This window comes from Arachis hypogaea, chromosome 16, assembly GCF_003086295.3.
Source record: "Arachis hypogaea cultivar Tifrunner chromosome 16, arahy.Tifrunner.gnm2.J5K5, whole genome shotgun sequence".
In the NCBI taxonomy this organism is placed as follows: domain Eukaryota; kingdom Viridiplantae; phylum Streptophyta; class Magnoliopsida; order Fabales; family Fabaceae; genus Arachis; species Arachis hypogaea.
Genome location: NC_092051.1, coordinates 58,969,293 through 58,982,494, shown reverse-complemented (window position 1 = coordinate 58,982,494; position 13,202 = coordinate 58,969,293).

The window sequence follows — 13,202 nt, the reverse complement described above, 5'->3', positions numbered from 1 at the left end:
GAGCTCCACACCTTAATCTATGGTGTGTAGAAACTCTACCGTTGAAAATACATAAGAAAAAGGTCCAGGCATGGCCGAATGGCCAGCCCCCTTAAACATGATCAATGATATAAAGATGAACAAAAGATAGTCTCAAAAATGATCAAAAGATCTCTAATACAATAGTAAAAGGTCCTATTTATATCAGACTAGTTATTAGGTTTTATAGAAATGAGTAAATGATGCAGAAATCCACTTCTGGGCCCACTTAGTTTGTTCTTGGGCTGAGCCTTGAAGCTTTCACATGTAGAGGTCTTCCTTGGAGTTGAACGCCAGTTTATAACTTGTTTCTGGCATTTAACTCTGCTTTGCAACCTATTTCTGGCGTTTAACTCTAGAATAGGGCAGGAATCTGGCGTTGAACGCCAATTTGCGTCATCTAAACTCAGGCAAAGTATGGACTATTATATATTGCTGGAAAGTCCTGGATGTCTAATTTCCAACGCAATTGCGAGCGCGCCATTTGGGCTCCAGTAGCTCTAGAAAATCCACTTTGAGTGCAGGGAGGTCAGAATCCAACAACATCTGCAGTCCTTCTTCAGCCTTTGAATCTGATTTTTGCTCAAGTCCCTCAATTTCAGCCAGAAAGTACCTGAAATCATAGAAAAACACACAAACTCATAGTAAAGTCCAAAAATGTGATTTTTATTTAAAAACTAATAAAAATATATTAAAAACTAACTAAATCATACTGAAAACTATGTAAAAACAATGCCAAAAAGCGTATAAATTATCCGCTCATCAAAGAGAAACCTTGTCACAAGGCATTTAGCAACCCAAAGAGGTGCTGGACACCAAGGTCTAAGGAATGAATAACAAACCATGTGCCTGTGGTTTGTATGTGCTGAGGAGAGACTTGGGTGATTAAGTCCTTAGGGGTGTTTCAACACCTAGCACCTTGAACCAACTGGTTCGGGAGTGTTGGCTGAAAACCTATCCTAACGGGTTGTCTCAACACAAAACACTTAGCTACAAAAAGCAATAAGCTCTAAAGAAGAAAAGAAAACAAAAAAAAAACATAAAAGTTAAGGATCAAGAATAAGAGTCTCATAGAAGGCAATAGAGTGAGAGTTCAAGAGCATATGAGAGCCTAGAAACCAGCATGAACATGAACCTAAGTTACCATACATGAAACTTCATGAACCAAGGATTTGAATTCTTTGAATAAGGACTTGTATCTCTTGTATTTTCATGTTTTATCACTTTCTTGAGGACAAGCAAGATTTAAGTTTGTTGTTTTGATTACCAGGGCATCTTGGCTAGTTTCACAAGCCATTTTTAGTTTGTTTTAGAGTAGTTTCATGATTTCTTAGGTAATAAGTAAGTATTGGGATGAGAAAATCATTCATGCCTTGATTTAATCAGACATTGTTATTCTGATGCATTTTCATAAGAATTTTGCTATGTTTACTTGTTGATTATGAATGATGCAATTTCTTGTGAGATTTGCGAAGCTTTCATGCAATTTGTTTGGTTGATGATAGGTGGAAAGGAAGCTAAGAAAAGGAAAGGCAAAGAAGCAACTAGAAGGCCATGAAAGGAGGCAAAGGGAAGCAACGTTGGAGCCAAAGTTGGTGCTCCAACATTGCTGGAAACGTCACTCTCACAGCCTGAAGGGGTATACTTCCAACAAGAATAACTTGAGCTACAGAGCTCCAAATGAGGTGATTCTAATGGCAGTAGAAAGTAGGAATCAAGAGCTTTCCAAGCATATATGGCACTATATGGTTGACACTAAAATTGAGGGAGAAAACTACTCCAAAATGTGCATAAATGAACATGGTACCAACCTGTAGTAAGGCCATCTGACCTCTGCACCTTCGATGAAGTATAACTCGAGCTGTGGAGCTCCAAATGGTGCGCTTCTAATGGCAGTAGAAAGTAGACATTCAGAGCTTTCCAACCATATATAATAGTCTATAGTGGGAATGAAAGTTGCAACGTTGACTAGAGGACAAAGTGACGTCCCAAAGCTTGATTTGCAACATTCATGTTTGGAACATGGAAATTTGGCATCCACGCGCACGCGTACAGTACGCGCACGCGTGGATGTGCGAACATTGGAGGTCCAACGTTATCTCAAATGTTAGCCTCCAACATCCGTGATAAAATTTCAGAGATGGGAGTTGAAAATTTTGAATCGACGCGTACGCGTCAGTCAGTGACGCGTACGCGCGCATAAAGAAAATAGCAATGGGCGCCTAAGCGCACAGTGCACGTACATGCCAAAAAGCCAACGTTGGAGGGAAAATTGGAGGTTCAACGCTGCCTCCAACGTCCCCTGCCTTGTTTTAAATCTAGAAACTAAAAATCTTGTATCCACGTGCACATGCACAGTGCGCGTACACGTGGATGAGCATTTTTGGCCTTTTGCGCAGAAGCGCACGGTACGCGTACCTGCTGATCAACTAACGTTGGCCCTCCAACGTTGAGTCAAACGTCAATAACAGCAAACCAGAAACCACTTTTCAAAGGACGTTTAGCTCAACGTTTGCAATCAAACGTGATCACCAACGTTAAAGCCAATTCAATTCTAAATTGCACCTATGCCCAATATGAAAGTTAGTTGCCAATGCTCATCACTAAGAATCATTCCTCATTGCTTCAATCAAGGCCAAGGCCCACATCCAAATACTCGATCCAATTGAAGATGAGAAGGGGGTTATAAATAGAAGAATTGTTGAAGATTGAAAGAAGCTCTCGGAAAGCCCTGAAGGGGCTCTGGGGGTCAGACCCTGATTTTCATTTTCGGTACTTTTTCTTTCTTTCTTTTGTATTTTCTTTATTTCTTTCTACACTTTTCTTTTCTTTGTAAATTGAATTAAGCTATGAACAACTAACCCCTTTCATTGGGTTAGGGAGCTCTATTGTAATTCAATGGATCAATAGTAGTTTTCATCTTCTTCTTCTTTCTTTTCTCTTGATTTTTGTTAGAAAGCTTTCGGTCTTAATTCAATTGGATAGTTGTCTAGAGAGAGAAGCTATCCATAATTGGAATTCTTCGGAGCCTTGAGAGAGGAATGAAGAATTCATTCTAGAATTACTTTCTCACAGTGGATTAGATTGGGGTTTGGATGGATATCATGACATGTAATCCTACTAACATTTTGATCTATGAATCTGTGTGGTATAGTCAGTGAGCGAACTTAAACTCTTCCCATGAGCAATTAAATCAAGACATTGGGCAATCGTTCATGCTTAGAGAGATTGGTGAGCCAAGACATTGGGATCCAGTCATCTAAGATTGCCAAGCAATGTCAATGAAAGCATTGATTGAGGAAGAGTTGAAAATGATTTGATCCAGAGAATGCAATATCTCCCAAAACCCAATAAATCCCCCATCTCTGATCTACCCATTCTATTTACATTCTGTTCTTTAATTTCATGCTTAATTCCCCATTCTCATTTAATTTCCAGCAATGTAAGACTCTGTCATTTAGTTTAATGCAATTTAATTTTTGCATTTAATTTTTTGCAATTTAAGTTTCCCGCCAATTTTACTTTCTACAATTCCAATTTCAATTCCGATTCCGCTCAACTAGCATAATTTTCCAATTATAATTGCTCGATCTACCAATCCCTGTGGGATTCGACCTCACTCTACAGTGAGTTTTTACTTGACGACAATTCGGTGCACTTGCCGGAAGAAAATTTGCTGAGAGGCAAATTCCCGCGCATCAAGTTTATGGCGCCTTTGCAGGGGATTGGTTTTGTATTGACAATTACCAAATTGAAGGATAACTAGATTGAGCAATTTTTCTTTTCTTTTGTTAATAGTTTTTGTTTGAGTTTGTTACTGCTATTTTCTGCATTTTTAGTTATTTTTCTTTGATTCATTTACTTTTTAGCACACTAACCGCTAGCTGTTTGTGATATTGCCTCACTATGGAAATTTCAATGTCTTTTGATGATTATTATTTGAGACAGAGCCTTTTACATGAAGGAAGGGAGTATCTATCATGTTTCGATCAACTAAAATTCATGAGAAACTCTCCACCACCACAGAATGATTCATGCTATTATGTTCATGGTGGGTGGGAGCATTAAGAAGCTGAAATGGTGTACTTCCCAGAGCCACAAAATAGTCCATATTTTGGTGAAATTGATCACTACTCAAGTTGTGGCTGGGAAGATCAAAATCAAAGGAATTTCACTCATTCATACCCCATTCATCAAGAGCCATCACCTCTCAATTATCCAACCTCACTTCCTAGTTTCACATATCCAAATTCTTCACCATTTGAGTATACCTAAACAGAAAATTCCTTCCCAGATTCATAAAATTCATTTCACAATCTACAAAACTCATTCCATTACCCACAACAGCCATACCACTTTTAGAACACACAACCACAAAATAACCAACTCTATTCCCAAGCCAATCAGCCTCAATACCCCACTTCCAACCAACCATCACCACATGATGATGACAGAATGGCCAGAATAGAAGCTATGCTTGTAAACCTTTGTAAGGAGTGCGAAGACATAAAAAAATTCTGGGAAGAAGTAAGATCCAATCTGTAAAATCAAGATGCTGCCACTCAGAAACTTGAAGCATAAATTGGATACTTGTCCAAGCAAGCTCTTAGTCACAGTTCACGTAATACCACCAAGACAAGTACCGGGGAGGAATCAGAGGAACAAGAAAAAGAGGCACCCATACCAAGTGAGATTCCTATGAAGAAGGAGGAGGTTGTGAGAGTATATAAGCCTAAGGCTCCATACCCACAGAGGCTATTAGTGGTGACAAAAGAACATGCAAACTCACTCCTAAAAGACTCAATGCAACATCATGTAGAGGAAGGGGAGGAAGTCAATCAAGGGAGTTCACACTCCAATGAAACAGAGAGTTGCATAGAGGGTGAGTTCATTGAACCACCTATTCAAGAAGCTCTTGATGATGAAGATGCTCCAACTGTCCAACAACACTTAAATGCTGAAATTAAAGAGGTAAAGGCAATAGAAACAAGCACCCAAATGAGGATTGAGACCGAGAAACAAAGGATTATATCCATGAAAAAGAGAAGGTCAAAGGACAGTCCAACTGCTGATTCAGCAAGCAAGTTTACTCAAGCAAACCACAAAAGAAAGTTTGCTGGAAGGAGGGACTCACAACAAGGAGCATTAAATGACTCCTTTTTCCACTTGAGGTCATTCCTCTTAATAAACTGGAAGAAGAGGAAGAAATTCATGACCAAAATGTCAAACTAATGACAATAAAAGAGCACTTGTTGGGAGGCAACCCAACCAAAGGTAGTTATCTTTTCCTAGTTAATTCAATAAAAGAGTTAAGTAGATTCTCTGTATTGCAAGGAGCTAAGTTTGGTGTTCTACACCAAAATAATCCAGGGATGAATGTGTAATTCTAAGTTTGGTGTTCCACCAAAGATTTCATTAAAAGCACACTTCAACCCTCAGTATTAGTAGTCACTAGCTCTAACTAATCAGGGAAACTGCTTAACAATAGTTTAATTTCTAGTTCATATTTTGTTTTGCTAGTTTATTGTTGTTTTCTTAATAAAAGCACAGGAGGTTCTCTGCGTGTATTCAATCTACTACATTAGACAAGGAACTAAGTTTGGTGTTCACACACCAGAAAATCACAAGTATACATGCATTCTAACCATCTTTCAAGTGCTTGGAGAACAAGCAACTTCCAATCACTTTATAGGAAGTCAAGCAATCTCTTGGAAAAACTATGCACCATCATCCAAGGAGACAAAGAAAGATGCAAAATTTATGATGATGATGACAAGAGAGAAACAAGAAGACACCATAAGGTTGTATTGTACTTAACTGTCTCTGATTTGTAGTGCTTAATTTGGAAGTATGACTGTATCCTGATTTCATGAACCTTTACATTTTGTTGTTTTCTTGTTTATTGTCATTATGGGCTACTAGTCTAAGTGCCTACTTCATTGTCATCCTGCCTGAATTGTATGCTGTGTCCTTGAGCTCAATAAAAGAGTTTATGAGAATTTGCTGTGAAAAACAAGAGTGAAATCGAATGTGCAGAATAAAGTCCTAGTGTTGTGGTGGTATTTGTTAGCTAAGTTGGTTCATCAATAAGGTAAAAAGGCTAAGATATTTCTTGAATTATGAGCTTGAAGTGCATTCTATGAGACTTAAATGAAGTAATAAAGATCCTAAAAAGAGAAAAAAAGAGAATGAAAAAGAAAGAAAAGAGCACAAATTAAAGCTGGGCACCAATAGTTTGAACCTTGAGGCATGTATCTATGGTGTTTTTGTGCAAGGATATGCTTGGATGAGTAAGTTCTTAGGAGTGCTTCATCACTTGACAACTTGGGTTAACTAACCTGGGATTGTCAACTAAAAATCTACTATCAAGAGCAACCTTGTCACAAGGCATTTAGCAACCCAAAGAGGTGCTGGACACCAAGGTCTAAGGAATGAATAACAAACCATGTGCCTGTGGTATGTATGTGCTGAGGAGAGACTTGGGTGATTAAGTCCTTAGAGGGGTTTCAACACCTAGCACCTTGAACCAACTGGTTCGGGAGTGTTGGCTAAAAACCTATCCTAAAGAGTTGTCTCAACACAAGAGTCTCATAGAAGGCAATAGAGTGAGAGTTCAAGAGCATATGAGAGCCTAGAAACCAGCATGAACATGAACCTAAGTTGCCATGCATGAAACTCCATGAACCAAGGATTTGAATTCTCTGAATAAGGACTTGTATCTCTTGTATTTTCATGTTTTTTCACTTGCTTGAGGACAGGCAAGATTTAAGTTTAGTGTTGTGATGCCAGGGCATCTTGGCTAGTTTCACAAGCCATTTTTAGTTGGTTTTAGAGTAGTTTCATGCATTTATTAGGTAATAAGTAAGTATTGGGATGAGAAAATCATGCATGCCTTGATTTAATCAAACATTGTTATTTTGATACATTTTCATAAGAATTTTGCTATGTTTACTTGTTGATTATGAATGATGCAATTTCTTATGAGATTTGCAATGCTTTCATGCAATTTGTTTGGTCGATGATAGGTGGAAAGGAAGCTAAGAAAAAGAAAGGCAAAGAGGCAACAAGAAGGCCATGAAAAAAGGCAAAGGGAGGCAACGTTGGAGCCAAAGTTCGTGCTCCAACGTTGCTGGAAACGTCACTCCTACAGCCTGAAGAGGTATACTTCCAACAAGAATAACTTGAGCTACAGAGCTCCAAATGAGGTGATTATAACGGAAGTGGAAAGTAGGAATCAAGAGCTTTCCAAGCATTTATGGCACTACATGGTTGACACTAAAATTAAGGGAGAAAACTGCTTTGAAATGTGCATAAACGAACATGGTACCAACCTGTAGTAAGGTCCGCTGACCTCTGCACCTTCGATGTAGTATAACTCGAGCTGTGGAGCTCCAAATGGTGCGCTTATAATGGCAGTGGAAAGTAGACTTTCAGAGCTTTCCAACCATATATAATAGTTTATAGTGGGCATGAAATTTGCAACATTGACAAGAGGACAAAATGATGTCCCAAAGCTTGATTTGCAATATTCATGTTTGGAACTTGGAAATTTGGCATCCACGCACACGCGTACAGTACGCGCACGCGTGGATGTGCGAACATTAGAGGTCCAACGTTACCTCAAACGTTAGCCTCCATCGTCTGCGATAAAATTTCAGAGCTGGGAGTTGAAAATTTTGAATCGACGCAGTGCGCATAAAGAAAATAGCAATGGGCTCCTAAGCGCACAGTGCGCATACGCGCCAAAAAGCCAATGTTGGAGGGAACGTTGGAGGTTTAACACTGCCTCCAACGTCCCCTGCCTTGTTTTAAATCTGGAAACTGAAAATATTGCATCCACGCGCACGCGCACAGTGCGCGTATGCGTGGATGAGCATTTTTGGCCTTTTGCGCGGAAGCGCGCGGTACGCGTACGCGCTGATCATCTAACGTTGGCCCTCCAACGTTGAGTCAAACGTCAATGACAGCAAACCAAAAACCACTTTTCAAAGGACGTTTGGCTCAACGTTTGCCCTCAAACGTGATCACCAACATTAAAGCCAATTCAATTCCAAATTGCACCTATGCCCAATATGAAAGTTAGTTGCCAATGCTCATCACTAAGAATCATTCCTCATTGCTTCAATCAAGGCCAAGGCCCTCATCCAAATACTTGATCCAATTGAAGATGAGAAGAAGGTTAAAAAGAGAAGAATTGTTGAAGATTGAAAGAAGCTCCCGGAAAGCCCTGAAGGGGCTCTGGGGGTCAGACCCTGATTTTCACTTTCTGTACTTTTTCTTTCTTTCTTTTGTATTTTCTTTATTTCTTTCTGCACTTTTCTTTTCTTTGTAAATTGAATTGAGCTATGAACAACTAACCCCTTTCACTGGGTTACAGAGCTCTATTGTAATTCAATGGATCAATAGTAGTATTCATCTTCTTTTTCTTTCTTTTCTCTTGATTTTCGTTAGAAAGCTTTCGGTCTTAATTCAATTGGATAGTTGTCTTGATAGAGAAGCTATCCATAATTGGAATTCTTCGGAGCCTTGAGAGAGGAATGAAGAATTCATGCTAGAGTTGCTTTCTCACAATGGATTAGATTGGGGTTTGGATGGATATCGTGACATGTAATCCTACCAACATTTTGATCTATGAATCTCTGTGGTATAGTCAGTGACCGAACTTAAACTCTTCCCATGAGCAATTAAATCAAGACATTGGGTAATTGTTCATGCTTAGAGAGATTGGTGAGCCAAGACATTGGGATCCAATCATCTAAGATTGCCAAGCAATGTCAATGAATGCATTGATTGAGGAAGAGTTGAAAATGATTTGATCCAGAGAATGCAATATCTCCCAAAATCCAATGAATCCCCCATCTCTAATCTACCCATTCTATTTACATTATGTTCTTTAATTTTATGCTTAATTCCCCATTCCCATTTAATTTCCAGCAATTTAAGATTCTGTTATTTAGTTCAATGCAATTTAATTTCTGCATTTAATTTCTTTCAATTTAAGTTTCCCGCCAATTTTACTTTCTGCAATTCCAATTTCAATTCCGATTCCGCTCAACTAGCATAATTCTCTAATTATAATTGCTCGATCTACCAATCCCTGTGGGATTTGACCTCATTCTACAGTGAGTTTTTACTTGACGACAATCCGGTGCACTTGCCGGAAGGAAATTTGTTGAGAGCCAAATTCCTGCGCATCATAACTATCTGAGAATCACTAAAGATGGTGAGTTTTTGAACTCCTACCTCCTTAGCCAGTAATGCTTTGTATTTAGCCTGATTATTTGAAGCAGGGAATTCGAACTTTAGTGAGAGTTTGATTTGAGTTCCCTGATCACTTTCTATTATTACGCCTGCCCCACTCCCGGTTTTGTTTGAGGATCCGTCCACGTACAGATTCCACATTATGGGAGTTCCCGGGGTATCAGTATACTCGGCAATGAAGTCGGCCAGATACTGTGACTTGATTGCTGTCTTCTGTAGGATGCTTTTTATGGGTTGGCTAGTCTGAACTTTGATAGTGTGTGCTTGAAAGTATGGGCGAAGCCGTCGGGAAGCGAGTATGAAGGCGTAGGCGAACTTCTCTATCTTTTGATAGTTTAACTCGGCCCCTTGTAGGGCTTTGCTGATGAAGTAGATGGGTTGTTATCCGCTTTTGTCCTCTCTAACTAGTGCTGAGGCTGTTGCCCGATTTCCCACTGCCAGGTATAGCACGAGTGCTTCTCTCTCTCTTGGCCGGGTAAGAATGGGCGGTTGCCCCAAGAAATTTTTGAAATCTTGGAAGGCTTTTTTACATTCTTCCATCCATTCAAACTTCTTTCCATTCCTTAATGTTGCATAAAAAGGGAGGGATCTGATGGCCGAACTGGCTAAGAATCTGGACAAAGCTGCCAGTCTTCTGTTGAGCTGTTGTACCTCCTTAACACATTTCAAACTTTTCAGGTTGAGTATAGCCCGACATTTGTCTGGGTTCGCCTCAATTCCTCTCTGTGTGAGCATGAAACCCAGGAATTTGCCAGCTTCTACCGCGAAGGTACATTTTGCAGGGTTAAGCCGCATACCATGCTTTCTGATGGTGTCGAATACTTGTGCGAGGTCGATTAACAATGATTTCTCACTTTGTGTTTTAACCAGCATATCGTCGACGTAGACCTCCATCAGCTTCCCGATGTGTTCTGTAAAGACTTTATTCATTAATCTTTGGTAGGTAGCTCCTGCGTTCTTGAGTTCGAATGGCATGACGATGTAATAGTAATTTGCTTTGGGAGTTAGGAATGAAGTCTTTTCCTGGTCGGGAGGATACATCGGGATTTGGTTGTATCCTGAATAAGCATCCATAAAGGAGAGGTACTTGTATCCTAAAGATGCATCTACGAGAGCGTCTATGATTGGTAGTGGGTAGGGATCTTTTGGACAAGCTTTATTGAGGTCGGTGTAGTCAGTGCACATTCGCCACTTCTCATTTGACTTCTTTACCAAAACAACATTGGCTAGCCATAGTGGGTATTTGACTTCTCTTATGAATCCTGCCTCTAGTAAGGCTTGCACCTGCTCTTCCACAGCTTGGGACTATTCTGGTCCGAGCTTCTTACGCTTCTGCTGTACTGGCCGAGATCCTGGGTATACCGCCAGTTTATGGCACATTAGTTGGGGGTCTATACCGGATATGTCTGCGGCCTTCCATGCAAAGAGATCAATGTTCTCCTTTAGGAATTGTATCAGAGACTCCTTTAGGTCTCTTTTCAAGGCTCCCCCAATATTTGTTGTTTTGTCCTGATCATTACTGATTTGCCTAATTCCTCGCGAGCTCGAACCCCCCCGAGTTCAATGGTGTTGACTTCCTCTCCATTGGGGTTGCCTCTGAGGTTCAAACTTTCATTATAACAGCGTCGCGCAATTTTTTGGTCTCTTTTATTGTTGCGATCCCTGCTGAAGTTGGGAACTTCATACACAAATGTGGAGTTAAAACTACTACAGCGAGCTGGTTTTATGTTGTCCGGCCTATTAGAGCATTGTAGGCCGAGCTCACGTCGACTACTATGTAATCTATGTTGAGTGTCCTTGACCGGGTTCCCTTTCTGAAGGTAGTATGTATCTAGATGTATCCAAGTGGTTGGATTGGGGTATCTCCTAGCCCGAATAAGCTATTCGGATATGCTCTGAGCTCTTTTTCTTGTAGGCCAAGTTTGTCGAAGGCAGATTTAAACAAGATATCCGCGGAGCTTCTTTGATCTACTAATGTTCTGTGAAGATTAGCATTGGCCAATACGATGGTAATGACCATGGGATCATTGTGTCCCGGGATGACACCTATTGCATCCTCTTTAGTAAAGGTAATTGTGGGGAGTCGATTGACCTCTCTCCTTCCCCAACATGATATACTTCATTAAGGTGTCATTTCTGAAATGATTTAGAGATTCCTCCTCTTGCGAATCCTTCATTTATCATGTGGACATGTCTCTCGGGAGTGTGAGGTGGTCGTTTAGTTCATCCGACCTCTTCTTCCCGTCTTCGTTTCCTTGGTTCCTCCGTCTTGTTAGCTAAGTACCGATCTAGTTGACCTTCTCTGGCCAATTTTTCTATGACATTCTTCAGGTCGAAGCATTCATTGGTGGGATATCCGTAAATTCAGTGGTACTCACAGTACTCTGTCCGATTTCCTCTTCCTTTTCTACTTTTGATTGGGCGAGGTGGTGGGATCTTCTCAGTGTTGCATATTTCACGGTAAACATCTACGAAGGACACCCGAAGAGGTTTGTAATTGTGGTATTTTCTCGGTTTCCTACTGGGTTGATCTTCTCACTTCCTGGACTCTTTGTCCTTGTCCCTAGATGGGTAGGAGAATCCATATTTAGAAGTATCTCCTAGTCGTGAATTTTTCTCCATGTCAATGTATTTTTCTGCTCATTCTTGTACCTCGTTCAAGGATGTTGGATGCTTTTTTGATATGGAGTGGCTAAAGGGTCCTTCTCTTAGGCCATTGATGAAACCCATGATTGCTGCTTCTATTGGCAGACTTTGTATGTCCAGACATGCTTTGTTGAATCTTTCCATGTAGTTGTGGAGACTTTCCCGTTCTCCCTGCTTGATCCATAACAGGCTTAGGGCGTGTTTGGCTTTATCTTTTTGAATGGAGAATCTGGCAAGGAACTTTTTGGCTAGGTCGTCAAAACTTGTGATGGACCTAGAAGGCAAACTGTCAAACCATTTTATGGCTGTTTTTGTTAGGGTTATCGGGAAGGCTTTGCATCGAACGGCATCTGAGGCGTCAGTGAGGTACATTCTGCTCCTGAAATTGCTGAGATGATGGTTGGGATCTGAGGTACCGTCATATGACGTCATGTTGGGAGCTTTAAAATCTTTTGGAACTTTAGCTTTCATGATTTCTTTGCTTAAGGGGTCTTGGTCCTTGTGGGAGTTATCCTCATGGTTGGAGTGAGTAGTTCTGGTCTTGAGGTCGGCTTCGAGCTTTAGGAGCTTATCCTCTAGATCTCATTGTCGCCTGGTTTCTCTGCGGAGGTCTCTTTCAGCTTCTCGCTGATGTTCAGCCTCTTGTTCGAGCTGTTTGAGGCGTTCTTGTTGTTCTCGGATGGCTTCCAAGATTTCTGTGTTTGGGTTGGAGGGTTGTTTATCCCCCTTGTTTTGAGGCACATTCTTTGATGTGGCTGATAAACCACTATTTTATGGTTTATCTTGTGCTCATTTGAGTGGTTTTTATCAATCTTTTGCTCACTTATTCATATAATTTGTATGATTTTACAATTCCTTACTAGCTCTGTGATATAGGTGAAAACATGTTTCCTAGGCCTTAAAACTGTTAATTTTAATTATCCTTTATTACCATTCGATACCGTGATCTATGTGTTAAGTATTTTCAGGCTTTATAGGGCAGGAATGACTTAGAGGATGGAAAGGAAACATGCAAAAGTGGAAGGAACGAGAAAAATGAAGAATTTGAGAAACGGGCAGTGACGCGGACGCATGGGTGACGCATACGCGTGCCTAGCGCAGAAGACGAGCGACGCGTACGCGTGACTGATGCGCACGCGTGACAAGAAAATCGCCAAATGACGCCCACGCGTGACCTGCGCGTACGCATGACAGACGCCACATGCAGAAAGTTGCAGAAAGCGCTGGGGGCAATTTTTGGGCTCCTTTTCGGCCCAATTCCAAGCCTGGGAACACAG